Source organism: Canis lupus, chromosome 3 (assembly GCF_011100685.1).
Source record: "Canis lupus familiaris isolate Mischka breed German Shepherd chromosome 3, alternate assembly UU_Cfam_GSD_1.0, whole genome shotgun sequence".
NCBI classification, from domain to species: Eukaryota; Metazoa; Chordata; class Mammalia; order Carnivora; family Canidae; genus Canis; species Canis lupus.
The window spans coordinates 87,201,449-87,218,569 of record NC_049224.1 but is presented as its reverse complement, the minus strand read 5'-3'; the positions used below and the strand labels follow the sequence as shown (position 1 = coordinate 87,218,569).

Genomic DNA, 17,121 nt, shown 5'->3' with positions numbered 1-17,121 from the left:
CCCTTGAAAATGAGCCACAGACTTCATCTCTCCCCCGATTGCTGCATATTAACAAACATGTAAAAAAAAAAAAAATCCAACCGGGAGAAGAGATTTTCCCTGCTTTATTAGACTTTAAAATCACCCTGGACTCACTCTGGCTCCAGAAGTGAATCCACAACTGCTACAAAGGGAATGGATGGAAAACAAATGACGTATTTAAGTTTCTATATCAATCCATCAATTGAAGGATGAAAATAAGCATAAACGGATGCCTTCAAGCGGGAAAGTGAGACAAGGACTCACATCTCATAGCTTAATAGGTACTAGGATAAGTTACTCCCAGAGCTGGAGCCATGCCCAAGCTCAGGGTCTCTGATAAACCAAAGAGAACCAGACTATTGAGATGCCACATTGGGCTGAATTTCTTTGTGGTATTTAGATCATTCATGTGGGGACTAAAGGAAAGAGGTTAGTCACACATTACTGACCCACCTCTCTAGATCCATCTGCAGAGTAGTTCTTAGACTATTTTATTGATGGTCTGATAGAGTGCTGATTGATAATAACACACAATATAGAAAACAACATGCCTGGTTGATCATTAGAATGTGAATGCCAAGGAATAAAGAATTGCAATGTACTTAATTCAATTATTTTTTTTTCTGTTACCAGAAATATATGGCACAGGTTCTAGCCTTGAAAGAGCATACAATATTTTAGTAAAGAAAAATATAAATGGGCAAATCTTAACAATCTCCTTAATCTTCTTAACAAAGAGATCCTTGATATTTCTGAGGAATGCCTCTAGAGTTTTCTCCAAATCAGGAATACCACTGAAGCATATAAAGCTATCCAATTCACTTGAGTACAATGAAATAACTCTGACCTGCAGCGTCTTAAATCCAGAGTTGCACAAAACTTGCATGGCATCTCCATAAAATGAACCATGATGTCATCAGTGTGCCAAAGTTTGGACTACAGGTTCTTATATGTGTCCCTTAATGGCCTACCATTTAAAGAAGAGTTTTTAAAAATCCAGATTCAATTATAAAGGTTGCCATATGCTCACAAAGTATAACAGTTAATATGTACTTAACTACCTTATCCTTGCCCTTCCTGGATAAATGTTTTCATGAAAACAATTTTATTCCAATACAGATCTGATTTGTTTTTAATGAACACTTATTTTCCAGCTTATACTCTTCATCTCAATGCACCTCTTAAGTTTAAGAGGAAACACTCCAGGAAGAACATGAATTCAGTTAAAAAATATTGAGCTCCTACGACCTTCCAGGTATTGTAAAGAATAAAGAGACAAACACTTTCTGTTCTTATAGAAATGTTGCTCCATTGGGGAGAGAGCCAGCCTTTAAACAAGTAAATAAAGAAATACACAAAAATTGCACACAGTGATAAATGCTTAACTGAGACACAGAATACATGACATGTTAGAGAAGGACCGGAAGGCTGTTTTTATGAATGGTCAGAGAAGACTTCTCTAAGGAGTTGACATTAAGATCTGAATTACCAGGTGGACTGAGCCATCTTCAAAGGAAGGATAAGAGCATCTAAAGCTGAGAGAAGAGCAAGTGCAAAGACCAAAGGGAGGGACAGCCTTTAGCTTCCTTTACAAAAGAAAAGAAGCCCATTGAGAGAATGGGAAGAATGGTGCAAGAAAAAGTTAAGGATTTAAGCAGGGATTTAGACAGGGATCCTTCAGGGTTTTAATCAGAATAGGGGAATCGGGCTATACTTTAAGTGATAGGAGAAGCCATTGGAGATTTTTTTCACAGGGAAATTACATGATCTGACTCACGATTTTTAAGAGTCACTCTGGCTTCTATGTTGAGAATTCATGGCATGGAAACATATGTAGAAGGCAGCACTTGCAAGGGTCCGGGAAAGAGATAATGAAGGTTTGGAGCAGGGTGAAAATGGCAGAAGTGGTGATAAGGAGTCATATGCAGGATATATCCCAGAGGTAGAAAACAGGCATTTCTGGTGACTTCATGTTATTGAAAATAATCTTTGAAATCTTAAATATTAAGTCAAATTTTACATGTGATAAGGGTTCAACTTTTAGAAATCTATCTAAATTGGGTTAGTCCAGAGAGATGTGTACATGAACAAAAATATTCATCAGTTTCAAGATAAAAATAGATTGGGAAACAAATGGGGAATTTTTAGATATCCCTCAAGATGAAGGTACTTCAATAAACTGGAAGGTAAAATACGATACAATTATTATTACGGGGGGCTTAGTGGTTGAGCATCTGCATGGGTGATCCTGGGTCCTGGGATCAAATCTGGCATCAGGCTCCTCATGGGAAGCCTACTTCTCTCTCTCTGCCTGTGTCTCTGCCTCTATCTCTGTCTTTCATGAATAAATAAATAAAATCTTTAAAAACAAAATTGAATATACATGCATGCAGCACGTGCACAGGAAAATGTGGAAGGAAATACACAAAACTATTTCTTATTGACACTTTTTATGAGTGCATGTTAAACTTATCATTTAAAAATATCAACAATAAATATATTTCTATTGGGGGAAAATGGGTTTCCAGTACCTTCATTATCAGTGGTTTTGTTTAAACTATTTGTGTAGACTTCTGATTATCTAGATATCAGTTCTTTGTCAATTTAAATTTTCTTAACTTCCATGTGTCTGCTAAGTAGTTAGTAATTTGTCAACTTATACCAGTGCCCTTAAAAGCATGCTTTAGAAACAGAAGTACCAACAAAACAGCATCTGACAAGACTCCTTAATGATATTTAATGGTGAAAAAGTGAGCACTAAATTTTTATTTCTTCAGTATGACACCTTATGTTTTCATCAAGGACTTTTCACAAAATGAGGCCACCAAGATTGTCATCTGTGGACTTTGGGACTTTCGTTCAGCAGCCTATGCTTTAACTTTGCTTTACTGACATTGTCAGATTACACTAAAATCATCCTATCCACGAACATTTATACTGTTTAGTACTTTGCTACTCAACAATATACAGAAATAGAATATTATAAATTCTAATTATTTAGATTGCAAGATTAAATTATTCCTGATACTTCACAAAAGTCCTTGTGGTAATTATCCCCAAACTATAACAAATTATTTTCTGAGATCCTTTAATTTATTCATTGATATAATTTTTCTCCTTTTTTCCTCCATTATTTTACCCCTTCTTTTCTTTCTTGCTTCTTTCTTTCCTTCCTCATTAATTGCTCAATCACTCATTTATTTATTCACTTGATAAAGAGTTATTGAGTCTTACAATGTACCAGACATTGCTAAATGCTGATGATACAAGATGAGTATGACAGAAAATTTTTCCTCAAGGAACCTAGAGCCTATCAAATGCATAAGACAGACACATAAGGCTGTAAAAACAATCATGATGAGGGTATGATTTTTAATATTGCTAATGTTGATTTTTAAAAGATAAAACAGGAAATCTTAAGAAAAAAAAAATAAAGAAGCAGAATTCACCCTTGTGGGCCTGTATCCTAGGTCTTTAGAACTATGGTCAGTTTGCTTTGGGTTAAAGGAATTTGTTTCAAAAATTTGAGAAGTTCTCGAATTTGGGATAGGACCTACATAATATCTGGAAAGCTGAATAGGGATCACCCAGGCAGAGGTGTAGCATGGACCAGAGGCAAGAGAGAAAGGAGGGCCTCAGATGAATTAGCATTTCCTGCAAGGATAGAATACTAAGAAATATCCTGGCACCTTTAGACATTGCTTACGCTGGCAACAGCTGAAGCATAAGGAAGGTTGAAAACTTGGTGGGATAAAACTAGAGAGCATATTAGAAATTATTCCTAAGATTAGACAGGGCTCCTCTAGAACATGTAGGAATCTCAGTTTCTTCTCACAGGTCCTACTGCCACATTTAAGGAGTTCCAGGCTACCTAATGTTGCTGCGGCTCTCATAACTCAGAAAGTCTTATCACTGGCTAATCAGATGCTCAAGTTGATTAATCAATATTGTAGAGAGCATTTGTGCCTGGAGATTTATGGAATAGTGCCTGAGGTTTATTGCTCTCGGGGCCTTAGTCTCAGTCTCAGATTCAGGCAAGGGGACACTGCCCTGGGTCCAACCTTTAAAAACCTCTTCTCTGACCATCCTGAGTCAGACTTTTCTCCATGAAGTGAGATATCCATAGGACCTAGGGAGCATCATGACCGCACAAGAGCCCATAATACCACCACTCTCACCAAAAAAAATCACAAGTACCTCAAGTCCTGGGATTTCCTTCCAAGTGGTCCCAAATCCTTGTTTCAGGATGCATGTGTGCTTTCAACAAGAGGTGTCCAAGGGGCAGCCGTTTGCAGGAAAGGGGGCTGCATAGGATCAGTGCAGATGAAGCATAGGGATATGTCTGGGTTGTCAACATATAACATGTAGGACTCCTCACTGTAAAAGATGGACCCAGGTGTGGAAGAAGAAGGGGCAGATCATTTCTGGACATAAGGTGTATTGCCAGAGGCCAGTGGTAGAAGGGGCCCATTTTTCTGGTATAGAATTATCAGAAGTTCATGACCCAAAAAATTTGAACTTGGCATTAGAGGTTGCTGTGAAGGTATGTCCATTAAGGAAGGAAGATGGATTCAGCGGTATGCCAGAAGCAGTTTACAAAGTTTCAGAGGAAGTGACTACTACCACCGTTTCTAAGCCCCATGTTCAGTGGTGTCATGTTGGGTCATTGAAACTGGCTACAATGGGAATATCTACACCATAGAAATGAGCAAATGCTACAGATCAACGTCCCTGTCACTTCTACATCCCCTTGAGAGAGCCAGTTGTTAAACATGCATTCTCATACCACTGCACTAAATATACTTTATTTAATGGCTTATGAGTTTAACATAAAACTTTTGAACATTTAGATTTGTGAATGTAGGTCTCTATACTCGATGAATGTTCAGGGTAAGATTGCCCAGAGTTAAGGCTGGGTTGTTGCAAGCTGCTTAAACTCAATGGAAATATTGGTTACCTCTGGGTGAAAATTATGACTTGATATTACATGCTGACCACTAGTCTATGATAAGACTCATCCTCCATTTCTTCTATTCCTGTAACTTAACCATTTGGATTATTGGAAGGTTGTCAGGATATATGATATTGAATGGATTAATAATCAGATATTATTTTTATGAGTTTAGACCCTTCCTCCTTTTGAGACATGAAAGGAAGATGCCCTTTGGAGCTTTCTAAAACTCAGAGGTAACCAAGACCTGATTATCAGATTTTAAGTGATATGGCATACCATGATAAGGAACTTATTTTGTATGGGGTGCATTCTGGAAGTCTTAATATATAAATCCAGACATATCCAGGCCTGTAGTCTATGATTCATATTTCTATTTTGTGTCCTAGGAACATTTTTTTTTACTAATATCTTGAAATTCAAAACTAACTGAACCTAGAATAATCTATCCATAGTTGGTTTTCCATATTTTGACATATAATTTTATAAATATCTGGGAAAGTAATTTAAAAGAATAATTTCTTTCCCTAAGTCACAAGAGATTGATTCAGCAGGTATTGAGTGAGGTCCAGAAACTTGAATTTTTAGCAAATTTCTCAGTAGTTTTGGTGAACATGGGCAGTATTTTGAAAATATTAACTGGATCAAAAGTATCTAACTAATATCAAATTAGTAGAATAAGTTATTTTGGCATCATAGAAATAAACTGACCTAGGGGTGCCTGGGTGGCTCAGTCAGTTAAGCATCCAACCCTTGGCTTCAGTTCAAGTCATGATCTCAGCATGGAATCTGCTTGGGATTATCTCTCTCTCTTTCTCCCTTTGCCCCTCCCACTCATACTATCTCTTTTTCTCTCATAAATAAATAAATAAATAAATAAATAAATAAATAAATAAGAAATAAACTGACCTAAATGATTTGGGCCAACTCACACAGATATCACAGTTTATATAATACATGAAATTAATTATGTTTCCCTAAATTCACATGTTGAAGGTTGAACTCCCAATGTGACTATATTTTGAGATAAACCCTTTAATGAGATAATAAAGATTAAGGAAGTGTCCTTATAAAAAGAGGAGGAAATACCAGGAGTGTGTGTGTAGGAAGAAAAGGCCATGTAAGGATACAGTGAGAAGGTAGCCTCCTACAAGCCAGCAAGGGAGGTCTCACCAAAACCAACCTTGCTGGAACCTTGACCTTTGGACTTTTTAGTCTCCAGAACTCAGAAAATAAATCTTTGTTGTTTAAGCCACACAGTCTGTGGCATTCTATATAGTAGCCTGAGCAGACTACCAAACAAGCTAAAATATTTTTAAAAGAAGTGGCAAGTAACCAATAAAATCAATATGGTGGTCTTTAGTATGAGGAAAATATTTTCTCCAGAAACTGGGCTTCATCACTACAATAAGACCAATGTCTAATTTCATCATGCTCTGTGAAGAGGACTATTCAGACTGGCCAAACCAAGTGTTCTGATTTTGAAGGTTTTTATATGGATACTTCCAAAGATTGACTCACTGACTCCTTTTCCTTTGCTTCTGTGATTGACCAATTTTTCTTTTGGTAGATTCATTCTTTATCTTTTTAAATATAATTTACAGGGTTATAGTTTGGTTTTACCAACCAGAGACCCACTATATTTTTCTAAGATGACCTGGTATGTCTTTATTCAAATACATCCTATATAAGTTGCACAGTTCAATTTGCAGAGAAAGATCTCATTTCTGTGTGTATATTGGGCAGTCAGGAGTTCAGGGTTGGGGGAGGGGCTACTATGTACCTACCAAAGTAAATTCTCCTCTAAGTTGGGGTCCCATAACAAATCAAAGATAGGACAAGGGAATGAATGGTATAGAAAACCGTCTTTCTTAGGAAAATTAGTGGCAGATAAAGAGTATTTTCTCAATAGGTGGAATAGTTGATTAAGAGGGAAACTGGACCTCATGACCATAATGGGTAACTGAATGTTTATACTTATTAAAATAGATGTACTAGGATCAGTACGATATGGTTCAATATCCTCTTCTGAATTCAGATTATTTTTTCCCTAGTCACTTTTCAATTGTAAGTATCTATTATAAATAAGTTAGTTTTAAATAAGCTATTTCTAAAAGCCCGAGGAAGTATATTTTTCACATTTCTTTTTATTTGCTATGGTAAAAAAGGAAACCTCTGTCTCAGTCACCGTGATTATTAAGTCATTTCTCCACAGGTTTCCAGGGACCCTCTGCTAACTAATTTCCATTTTCAGTTGCTGATGACTATATTCATTCAACTAGAGTGATGGAGTTTCTTTTCATTGGTTTTAAAATAGGGTCTTTTATGGAAGGTTTCTGCATATCATCATTGAAGGAGCAGCATGTCATTTGTTTTTGTTAAAAGTTTCATTCAGGTCGTACGTAACTAAAAACACCTGGATAGTGAGTTCTCTCTGAATTCCTTGGTTTTATTATGAGGGGAATGTAGTCTTCAAGAATGTAGAGTGGAGGGAAATAATATTTACTACTAATAATTATCATTTCTCTATGCGAAATTCTTTGCACAAGATTCATTATAATATTATTCCCATTTTCTAGATGAATAAACTGAGAACCAAATAGGTGAAGCATATTAGTTTCGGTATGGAATGGCATGAAGAGAAGAATTATACTAGATCCCTCCATTAGGAAATGGAGATACCAGGTTTTAGTCCCAGATCTATCTGATATAAATCCAGGGTGGTCAGTTTTCCAGAGCTTTCCATTTTGACACTGAAAGTGTTGCATCCTGTCAATCCTGGGAAAACTGGGAGAGTTGATCCCCTTATTAAATTCTAGGCTCTTTCTACAATACCGTATTGTGGTTCATGCAATGGCTTTCTCAATAGATTTGTGTTAAATATTAAATATTAAATATTTTAAAAGAAAATATTAGTATGAAGTAGATATTATTTTTTAAGTTTACCATTTCCCCCTTTGTGTTTGCTTATATACAGTGGTCTTTCTTACAATTAGTCAGGTATGCTGATTCTCATTGTTCCCGAGGGAGTGTTCAATAGGGAATAACATATTTCTTTGTCTATTTCAGGTTTAGTTCCTCTAAGCAATTGCAAAGTCTTTTAAAAACACGATATTTTTGATGCTATACCTGATTATGTATAAATACAAGTTTATGTTCTCAAAAATGACGGGATGATGATAGCTAAAATATGTTGGGCACTTGCTAGATTGCAGACACACTTCTAAGTATTTTCTGAAGATTGTCTTACAATTTCTGTATGAATTGTGTACTGCTTATTTTATAGACGGGAAAATTAAGGCACAGAGAGACATTCCAAGTTCACACATACACTAAATGGCAGATCCAGTATTCAACCTTGGCAGTCTGACCCCATACCATATGCTCTTAAGTACCTGCACCCTGAAGAATAGAAAATGATAACATTGGTTGTAGACAGAGAGGGTCGATTGCAGAGGAAGGAATAAGGAATTGTATGCCAGTATTTCCTTGAGAAGGTGGCCAATAGCTACTCAGTCTTTCAGGGACCATGCCTTAGGAAGAACACATTTTAAAAAACAAAGACAAAACAAGGTATATTTTAAAAAAATCTGAGAGAAGGGGCATTTGTGCTCCATTCCTAAGTAGATCCAAGATAAGACAAGATCTCAGAGTAAAAATCATCTCATGGTAGGTCTAAGAGTTTATTCCTAAGAAACAGAGGTCAATTAGAATTTAATTCATCTGTATATTACAAAATGCCAAAATAAGGGAGATTTAGACAAATTAGAGAGTTTTGTTTGTTTGTTTGTTTACTCAAGAAGTTGAATTATAGTAGCCCCATGATCATTGGGTCAAGTTTCTTTATCACCATCCTTGTCAGGTTTTTTTTGTGCTCCAAAATGACTGCATGAAGCATCAGATTCATATTTTTAAAAACAAAGGAGATAAGAAAAGAACATGTCCCCTTTCAAAGTCCCATCCAACAACTTCCACATATATCTTAATTGGCCAGGATTTAGTCACATCACTACATTTGGTTGCAAGGATGGGAAGTATATTCTATTGTTAGGCATCCTAAACAAAATGTTCTTTAACATTGATAGGAAGAAAATCAGTATTGTGCATGAACTAAAAGTTTCAATCAGTAGTTCCCAAGAAACAGCATGACCCAATAATATTGGGATTCCTGAATGCCAGATGATCCAATATTAGCTGAAAAATATTCAGACTCAGAAGATCCAAAAGCCAGGAGGGAGGTACAATATAGTAGCAATCTTCATAACAGATGAAAATGAACATGTTGAGAAATGATCTTCTCTTCTCTGTAATACTGTATAAGCCCACCCATCACCAAATACCTCTTAAATCCCTGAAAAATTGATACAATTCTAGGGAAAGGGTACAGGAGCCCCAGCTGGGCTGAAATTCATTTTATTCCATCATAACCAAATGAGGTGGAGAGATTCATTTCAATTTAAGAATAAAGGTAAATTTTTTTTCACATCTAGGATTGTAGACCAGGATTCGTAAAAATTACACGTGTAAGTGAAAGGAGGAATGTATCATTACATGTCAGTATCAAGACTGTGCATAGAGACAGATGAATATTTATGGAGCCTGATACTGTTTGATTATATTCCAGCCTCTTCAGACCTCATGAGTGTTACCTTAAGCACTTTGGCATGTAAATAAGCATTTTTATTATGAATTAGAATGCATACCTTTGAGTTCAACTGTGTCAATTGAGCAGTTGAATTGTGTTAGTTGGCTGGAGCTGCCATGACAAAGAACCACAGCCTGGGTGGCTTAAACAACAGACATTCATTTTCTCACAGTTCTGGAGACTTAGAAGTCTGAGATCTAGGTGTTGGCAGACTTGGTGTCTTGTGAGGCCTTTCTGCTTAATTTGTAGATGGCTATCTCTTCTGTGTGTCTTCCCATGATCTTTCCTCTGTGTGCATCTGTGTTCTAATTTCCTCTCCTTATAAGGACACCAATTATATTAGATTAAGGCCACTCTAATGACTTCATTGTAATTTAATTACCTCTTTAAAAAAACCTATCTCCAAATATGGGCACATTCTGAAGTCCTGGGGGTTGGGACTTTGATGTATGAATTTAAAGGGGACCCAGTTCAGTTCTTAACACCAACTTTGAACCCAAATGATCTGGTGCTTATTGCATTATCGGGTGGCACTTTATGACCATGGAAACCCCAGGGTTATCTTCATCAGCAAGGATTATTGAGCACTCTCTCTGTGCCCTCTGTTAGGAGTTGTAGGATCATAAGACCCCAGCAATGTGCAGAGCTTCTAATTAACTGTGGTTTCTGGATATTGAAATTCTGCACTAGGCAATCTGTTCTATCTGCTCTCATTGAAATTTATTCTTCTGTAGACATAGGGAAGGACCCAAATACTTAAATTATAAATGAGCCCAGTACTTAAACATAGCAAGTATGTAATAAATATATGTGTATGAGTAACTATGAGAACAAAATATTGCTGTTAAAATCCCTTGTAATTGAGTCTAGTTTATGATTTTTAGTAGTTGTACAACCCTGGTTGCTCATGTTACATATTTTTTTTTAAAATGAGGATAATCATTATTTATAAAACTTTATTAAATAACATTTCATATGACAAGAGCAATCTTTAAGCTCTATTCATACTATACAGTAGTCATTTATGGAAACTATATTAATATTAATTATGTATTGTGATTTATGGGAAAAAGCAACATCCTCCATTACTTCCATGCATGTTCATTTCACTCACAAAAGCCTCCCAAATACATCAGAGATATCTGCACAGCTCTGTCTGATATTACTTTCATCTTTCTAGGTGGGATTAAGAAGGACAAGAATGATATTCCTTTAGACTCTATAGTGCTGGCTAAGTTCTCTCTTTGTCTAATTGATTTAAAGAAAACAGGGTGAAGGCTTTCCTAGCTCTGCTTTCTAAGTAGTATATACACATTTTCAGGCCCCTGAAATATCAGAGGATTACTGGGGTAGCATATAGGGAGGATGCTCTATATATGAAGAAATATTAAAAATGTTCCTGTATCAGGTTTAGGTTAAGTTATGCTGCTGGAACAAAATAATCCCAAATCACAGTTGCTAAAAATAGTTTATTTCTTGCTCAAACTACATGTCCTATGTAATCAGGCAAGAAATTTCTTCAATAGTCATTCAGAGATAACCTAAGGGGCTTTCCTTTGATATACATATCCACCAAAAAAGTATGGCGAATTGCATAAATTGCACACTGTATCTTAGAATCTCTGCCAAGAAGAGACATATGCTACTTCTGCTTACATTTCCTGTGTGAAAGCAAATCCCATAGTCATCCCTAACTCCTAACCATGTGCCTGGAAGGGAAATGGAAATAGTTGGTGAACAGTAATAATATGTATTACTTATTAGTTGATTTCATCCCCTCCACATGAGAAAAGCCTACTGTGTATAAAGAAATGGCTTATGCACTTAGGACATAGGAGTTAATAGATATATCTCTATTTTCATAATGTTGTAATATCCTAATGCTTATAAAGTATGTCATAGATATGCATGTAATGGATAATATCAAGACAAGAAACATGGATGGAGATAGGCATGAGCATTCCTATTATTCTTACAGAACACTAAGTAAAATGTGGCTGGAGAAGATTGGTAAGGTGTAAGGCTAGAAAGGTCATGGGTAGGAAGAACATATATAGGGCCTGGTCAATCAATAGGAAGATTAGGATTATGAGTGAGATAGGAGGAAAGATGATATCATCAAACTCACATTTTAAATGGTCAAGACTTGGGAAGAGAGCAAGACAGAAGCAGAGAGACCAGTTAGAATCTCATTGTTCAGGGTGAGAAAGGACAGGAGCATGGACCAAGACAGTACCATTGGAAGTGGTAAGGAGAGATTAGATTCTTGATATTTGAAGATAGGCCCAATAAGATTTGTTATAGCTTAGCTTTCAAATAAGAATTTTAATTGGGTCTTGGAATAAAAAATAAAGACTGACAAAAGACACTGCTGTGCTACAGGAAAACTTAAATGATGTGGACAGGGTTCTCCCTCAGTAGTAGGAGAAATCAAGATAATCTAAAGCTTATTTTCTCCTTTGCTCTTCCACTCTTTTGTTACTTCTATGTTAATCATTACATTACTTAACTTCCTCCACAAGTAAATAGAGAATATCAGAGGCAGCAGTTATCTCTTTCCTTCTCTACTTCCTTCAAAGTCTAGAATTTTGCTTCTCACAGAGTATGTGCTCAATTGAAGATATCAACTGAAGAGACTACCAAAAGTGGAATTAGAGAGAAAAAAAGATATCACATTATTGCTTCTTGGTTCATTATGAAATATAGTAGAATGCTTTGCTTACTCTGTCTTACACTCTTTCCTGTTCATGGTTATATTGCAACTGTTTTATGAACTATTGCTTTTGAACCATAGATCCTTTAAAAATTAGATTAGTTGCTAATATCCACCTTTTTTCTTCAACTCTTGGCTAAACTTTCAAGGGGGTACAAAACAAAAAGCCTAGGAACCATATACAATTCTATCTATCCTAGGAATGCTTCTGGATAGAGAAAAGTAAAAACAGACCCATTATGTATTCCCAGTGTCCTAGGGCACACTTTTAGTCTTGAGTGATGTACTTTACCTTCTAGGTCCTATAATAGTACATATACCCAGTAACTAATTTTTTCCACAAATATTTATGATGTACCAACTAGATCCTAGGGTCTAGGATCAGACACAAACAATCCAGATATTGGTCAAGTAATTTACAAGTGTTATTCATGTTACCAAAGTGAATGTAAAAATAAACATATAGGAGTTCAAAATGTGGTTCAGGCGATAAAAAAGTGAAAAATTTATAAAGTTCTTAGACCAATTTATGATGGAAGATCTATAACAGGAGTTCACAAACTGTAGCTTATGGGTCAGTTGTACATTTTTGTAAATAGATTTTTATTGAAACACATTTTTGTCCATTCTTTAAAGTTTTCTCTATGAGTATTTTCCTACCATAATGGCAGAATTGAATAGTTGTGCTAGAAACTATAAAGATTCTCAAGGTTAAGTATTACTATGTGGTTCCCTACAAAATGTTTGCTCACCTCAGGTCTATGCAATGGCAGCAACAGCCACAGGAATACTCATAACTTTTAAGTGTGATATGCATGAAAATCTCTTCTTCCTGGTCATAGGGTTGGCAATGGCAACAAAATCTGTATCTGATTGGCCCATGAAAGCAAACCTAACATATGAGAGCATTTCTCTATGCTGGCCTATAGGAGAGAATTCACCTTAATGCAGTATTTTTATACAAGGCTAAAAGAGTTTTTCTAAATATGTGTCAATTGGTCTATCCCTCATTTAAAATTGTGAGAAAAACCATACAGAGGCTTTCTCCAGACCCAAATGTTGATTTATTGACTTTGGCAACTCTTGAGCTCATGTTTACTTTGTCATGACAATAAAGTTATTGAAATTGAAGTTGAATCAAATTGACAGATACCAAGAACTACAGCTAAACTGGCCCAAGTACATTTTTTATTTATAGGATTCCACATAGTGTATTATATTGGCATTTAATGAAGGCCAAAAATATTCCCAAACTGAGAGACAACCTAAAACAGCAAATCGACTAGTAGTTGTCTACTCATGATGGTTTTACATAGAAAGCAGTATCAATGGTATACCTCGGAGGTGGTAATGCAATGACATAGTGACTATTATGGGACAAAGAACAATTTCCTCCAAAATAAAGTATTTGTAGACCTTCTGTCCAAACACAGGATTTTAAAGAAAATGTCACTGACCATATAATTCCATTATTTTCAGATTTCTAAGGGTTTCTGTAATCGTTCCCACACAAGTTGTGCATCCTTATTTTTCTTTTAATTCACAATAAATTTGGACCCTTTTATTCTCTTTCAGTATTCAACCACATTTACTGAATACTCAGCAGCGTAATGGATTTATTATATGAGCAATCTCCGTAAATGTAGGAAGACAGGCCCTATGTCCTTAAAGATACAACCTAAAAAGAAAAATAGTAAGTTATAAAATATTTTGTAAAGCAGGCAATAAAACAATACACAGATAAACTCACAAAAAATGTTTATGAAACATGTGAGAGTGTGAACATTTTTGACCTATTGGGCTGATTATTAGTTATAGCTGCTTAGAGGACATTTGGTGGAAGTGAGCTTCAAATGGAATTTGGAAGGAAAGAACTTAGGACATTTGCAAGAGACCATAGATCAAAGGTTGATAAGCTATAGTCAAGTCTGGCTTGCTGGCTGTTTTTGTAAAAAAAAAAAAAAAAAAAAAAAAAAGTTTTATTGGAGCATCGTCATGTCCATTTGCTTATGAATTGTCAATTGCTGCTTTCATGCCACAGTCGCAAAACTGAGTGGTTGCAACAGTTAGTATAGTCTACAAACCTTAAAATAATTTATAATATGGCTGTTTAAAATGGCCTTGACATGGTTTGCTGCTGTGCCTCAGAGGAGTAAGAAGCTAGAGGCTGAGACACTGACTAGTGAGAACTCTTTTTTTTTTTTTTTTTAATTTTTTTTAAATTTATTTATGATAGTCACAGAGAGAGAGAGAGAGAAGCAGAGACACAGGCAGAGGGAGAAGCAGGCTCCATGCACCGGGAGCCCGACGTGGGACTCGATCCTGGGTCTCCAGGATCGCGCCCTGGGCCAAAGGCAGGCGCCAAACTGCTGCGCCACCCAGGGATCCCGAGAACTCTTATATTTTATCATTTGTAAAATAATTAGGACACAGATATTTGTATTTATTTAGGTGCTTTCAGTTATTTCATCTGCAAGGATGGATATAAATTAAAATGATATCAAAGATGATAATCACATAACTGAACCTTGATTTTCTTATTTGAAAAATAGAAACGATATCACCTACAAACAGATCTTTGAGAGGATTATATGGGGAAAAAAACCCTTTCTCATGAAACCCGGCAGGGTTATCACCCTGAAACTGGCCTCCCCACTGTCACTGAGTTCTGAATCTCAACCTGTCATTTGGCTGAATCAGGGTTTACTTACAGAAGTATTTTTAACTTTCCCAAATGTTTGAGAACCTTCTTCTGAATAAGGAACTAGATTGTTCTCTCACACCATTCTTCAGGACTTCACTTCTGGACCCTTCACATTAGCCTAAGTGTGAATTGGAGTTTAAATCTGTGAAGGTCTCATTGTAAATGTAAAAGGGAACCTAAGACATTTAGCATTACTTGAAATATGTCCTAAACCAACTTAGGATTTGTTGGAAATAGAAAACTCATATTTTGATCATCTTTTTTTTTTTCAGAATTTAAGGAGAGAAAACTTTAAGAGAACTACATTATCCACAAAAATATTCTAAGTACTGCCATGCTATAAAGTCCAGCTGCGAAACTAGTCCTACCTCATGTATAATGCACCAAATACCAAGCTGCAGAATTTAAAGTAATTTTAAGAATTATGGGTGGAGATGAACACATTTCTCTTTAAAGGTTCTACTAAGTTGAAACTCATGCAAATATGCTATAGACATTTACATTCTTACATTCGAATCCTCTAACCCCTAAGATCTGAAATGTGTTGCCTGTTTCCAAGTACTTTCACATTATGGGTTTTATCCTTTAATCTGGTTTGGGAGACAAGGTGAAAGAAGTTCTTCTTCTTGTTCTTGTTCTTATTCTTGTTCTTGTTCTTCTTCTTCTTCTTCTTTCTTCTTCTTTTTTACCTTATAGAAAGGTTGAAGTTTAGCAGGTTAAAGAACTATTTTAGATACACATCAGAATTACCATTAATGCTCAAAACTTTGGCAATGATTCTGCGGTTCTGGGGAAGGCAAATTTTAGCTTGCATAAAAACTTTTCTGAATGTCTAAGTCTATATCTATATCTTTATATCTATATATGTCTGTCAAGAGAGGGAGATAAAGAGAGTTATAGAAATCACATCACTCTCTGCCATGCTAATGGTTATGCTCATAATATCCTTTAAAAGGATATTTCATGGATTATGCTTCTCTTTTGCAGTCATAGCAGATGTAGGACTCAGTGCTTGTGTTGAGAAGGATGTTACATGTTCCTCAATTCATGGAAACTTCAAGTTTGGAAAAGAGAGGACTCTGGTTAATATCTCCAGAGACCCACAGGGAATGTCACGCTCCATAAAATTGTTTATGCATTTGTATACAGTGCGTGATCATCATCTCTTGGCAAGAGGACACAAGTTAAGCACCTTCCATATGCAGCAGGGAAAACCCCTTCGGCAAGGAAGTCTACCCGTTGGCATGCACAAATTATACTAGCTTTAGTTTTACTATGTCAAAAGGAACATTCACCATACTTAATGAGAGGCATTGGATTAGTGCTGAGTGTTTTCAGCAGGGGAAGGAATGCTCAGGTGCTTGGGAAAACAAGTCACCTGGAGGGTACAGTGAAGGTCACTTACTCATAATGAAAAATCAATTACTTTGATGGCAGCAAATAGAATCTCCAGTATGCATATGGGGGTGCATGTACTCATACATGTGTGTTGAATACAAACATATATTTTATGTACTTTTACTGCCACTCATGTTTAATTTATAAAGCTGAGAAAGCAACACTATCTTGCCAGATGACCAGTCAATTATTCAAGTAGTCCTTTCCTCCCTTTCAAAGAGGGCGGCTTGAGAACGTGATTGTGTCCCAGGACCCCCCACTTTGTGTGCCAATTTGATTGTTCTTCCTATTAATTTTTTAGACATTTACTATGGAGTGTTCTGAATTGACAACTAAGACGGGCCAAACAACAAGCCATTGATTTCATGTTCCAGATATTCTTATTTTATAAACTTAGGCAATACAGGAAATATTCTTGTCTTAGAGAACATTTTTGAAAGTACCTATTAAGGGGAATTTTATGGTCAAATTCCAAAATTGACTTAAAGATATATTTATGTTCAGAAAAATCCATTTCTTTGTCCATTCTTCCATGATGCCTATAATTTCCACCCTGAGCATTATCATCCCTTTAGGTTGTAGCAGTTTTTAGAATGCCTAACAATATATGTCTTGGATAAAGTGAAGACATTAAGAGTTGTGTCTTTGTGGACGCTATTGAGTAAATTGGTATATCTAAATAGTCTGTT

At 36.0% G+C, this 17,121-nt stretch overlaps 1 long non-coding RNA gene across 1 annotated transcript in view; it reads left to right on the top strand.

The window, feature by feature from the left end:
* Positions 1–15,565, top strand: part of LOC119870879 — a 30,734-nt gene extending 15,169 nt beyond the window's left edge. Inside the window, exons 3-4 of the long non-coding RNA XR_005356456.1 lie at positions 13,906–14,023; positions 15,307–15,565. This is a non-coding gene — a long non-coding RNA (uncharacterized LOC119870879). The remainder of the gene's footprint in view (positions 1–13,905; positions 14,024–15,306) is intronic.
* The last annotated feature ends 1,556 nt before the right edge of the window (positions 15,566–17,121 follow it).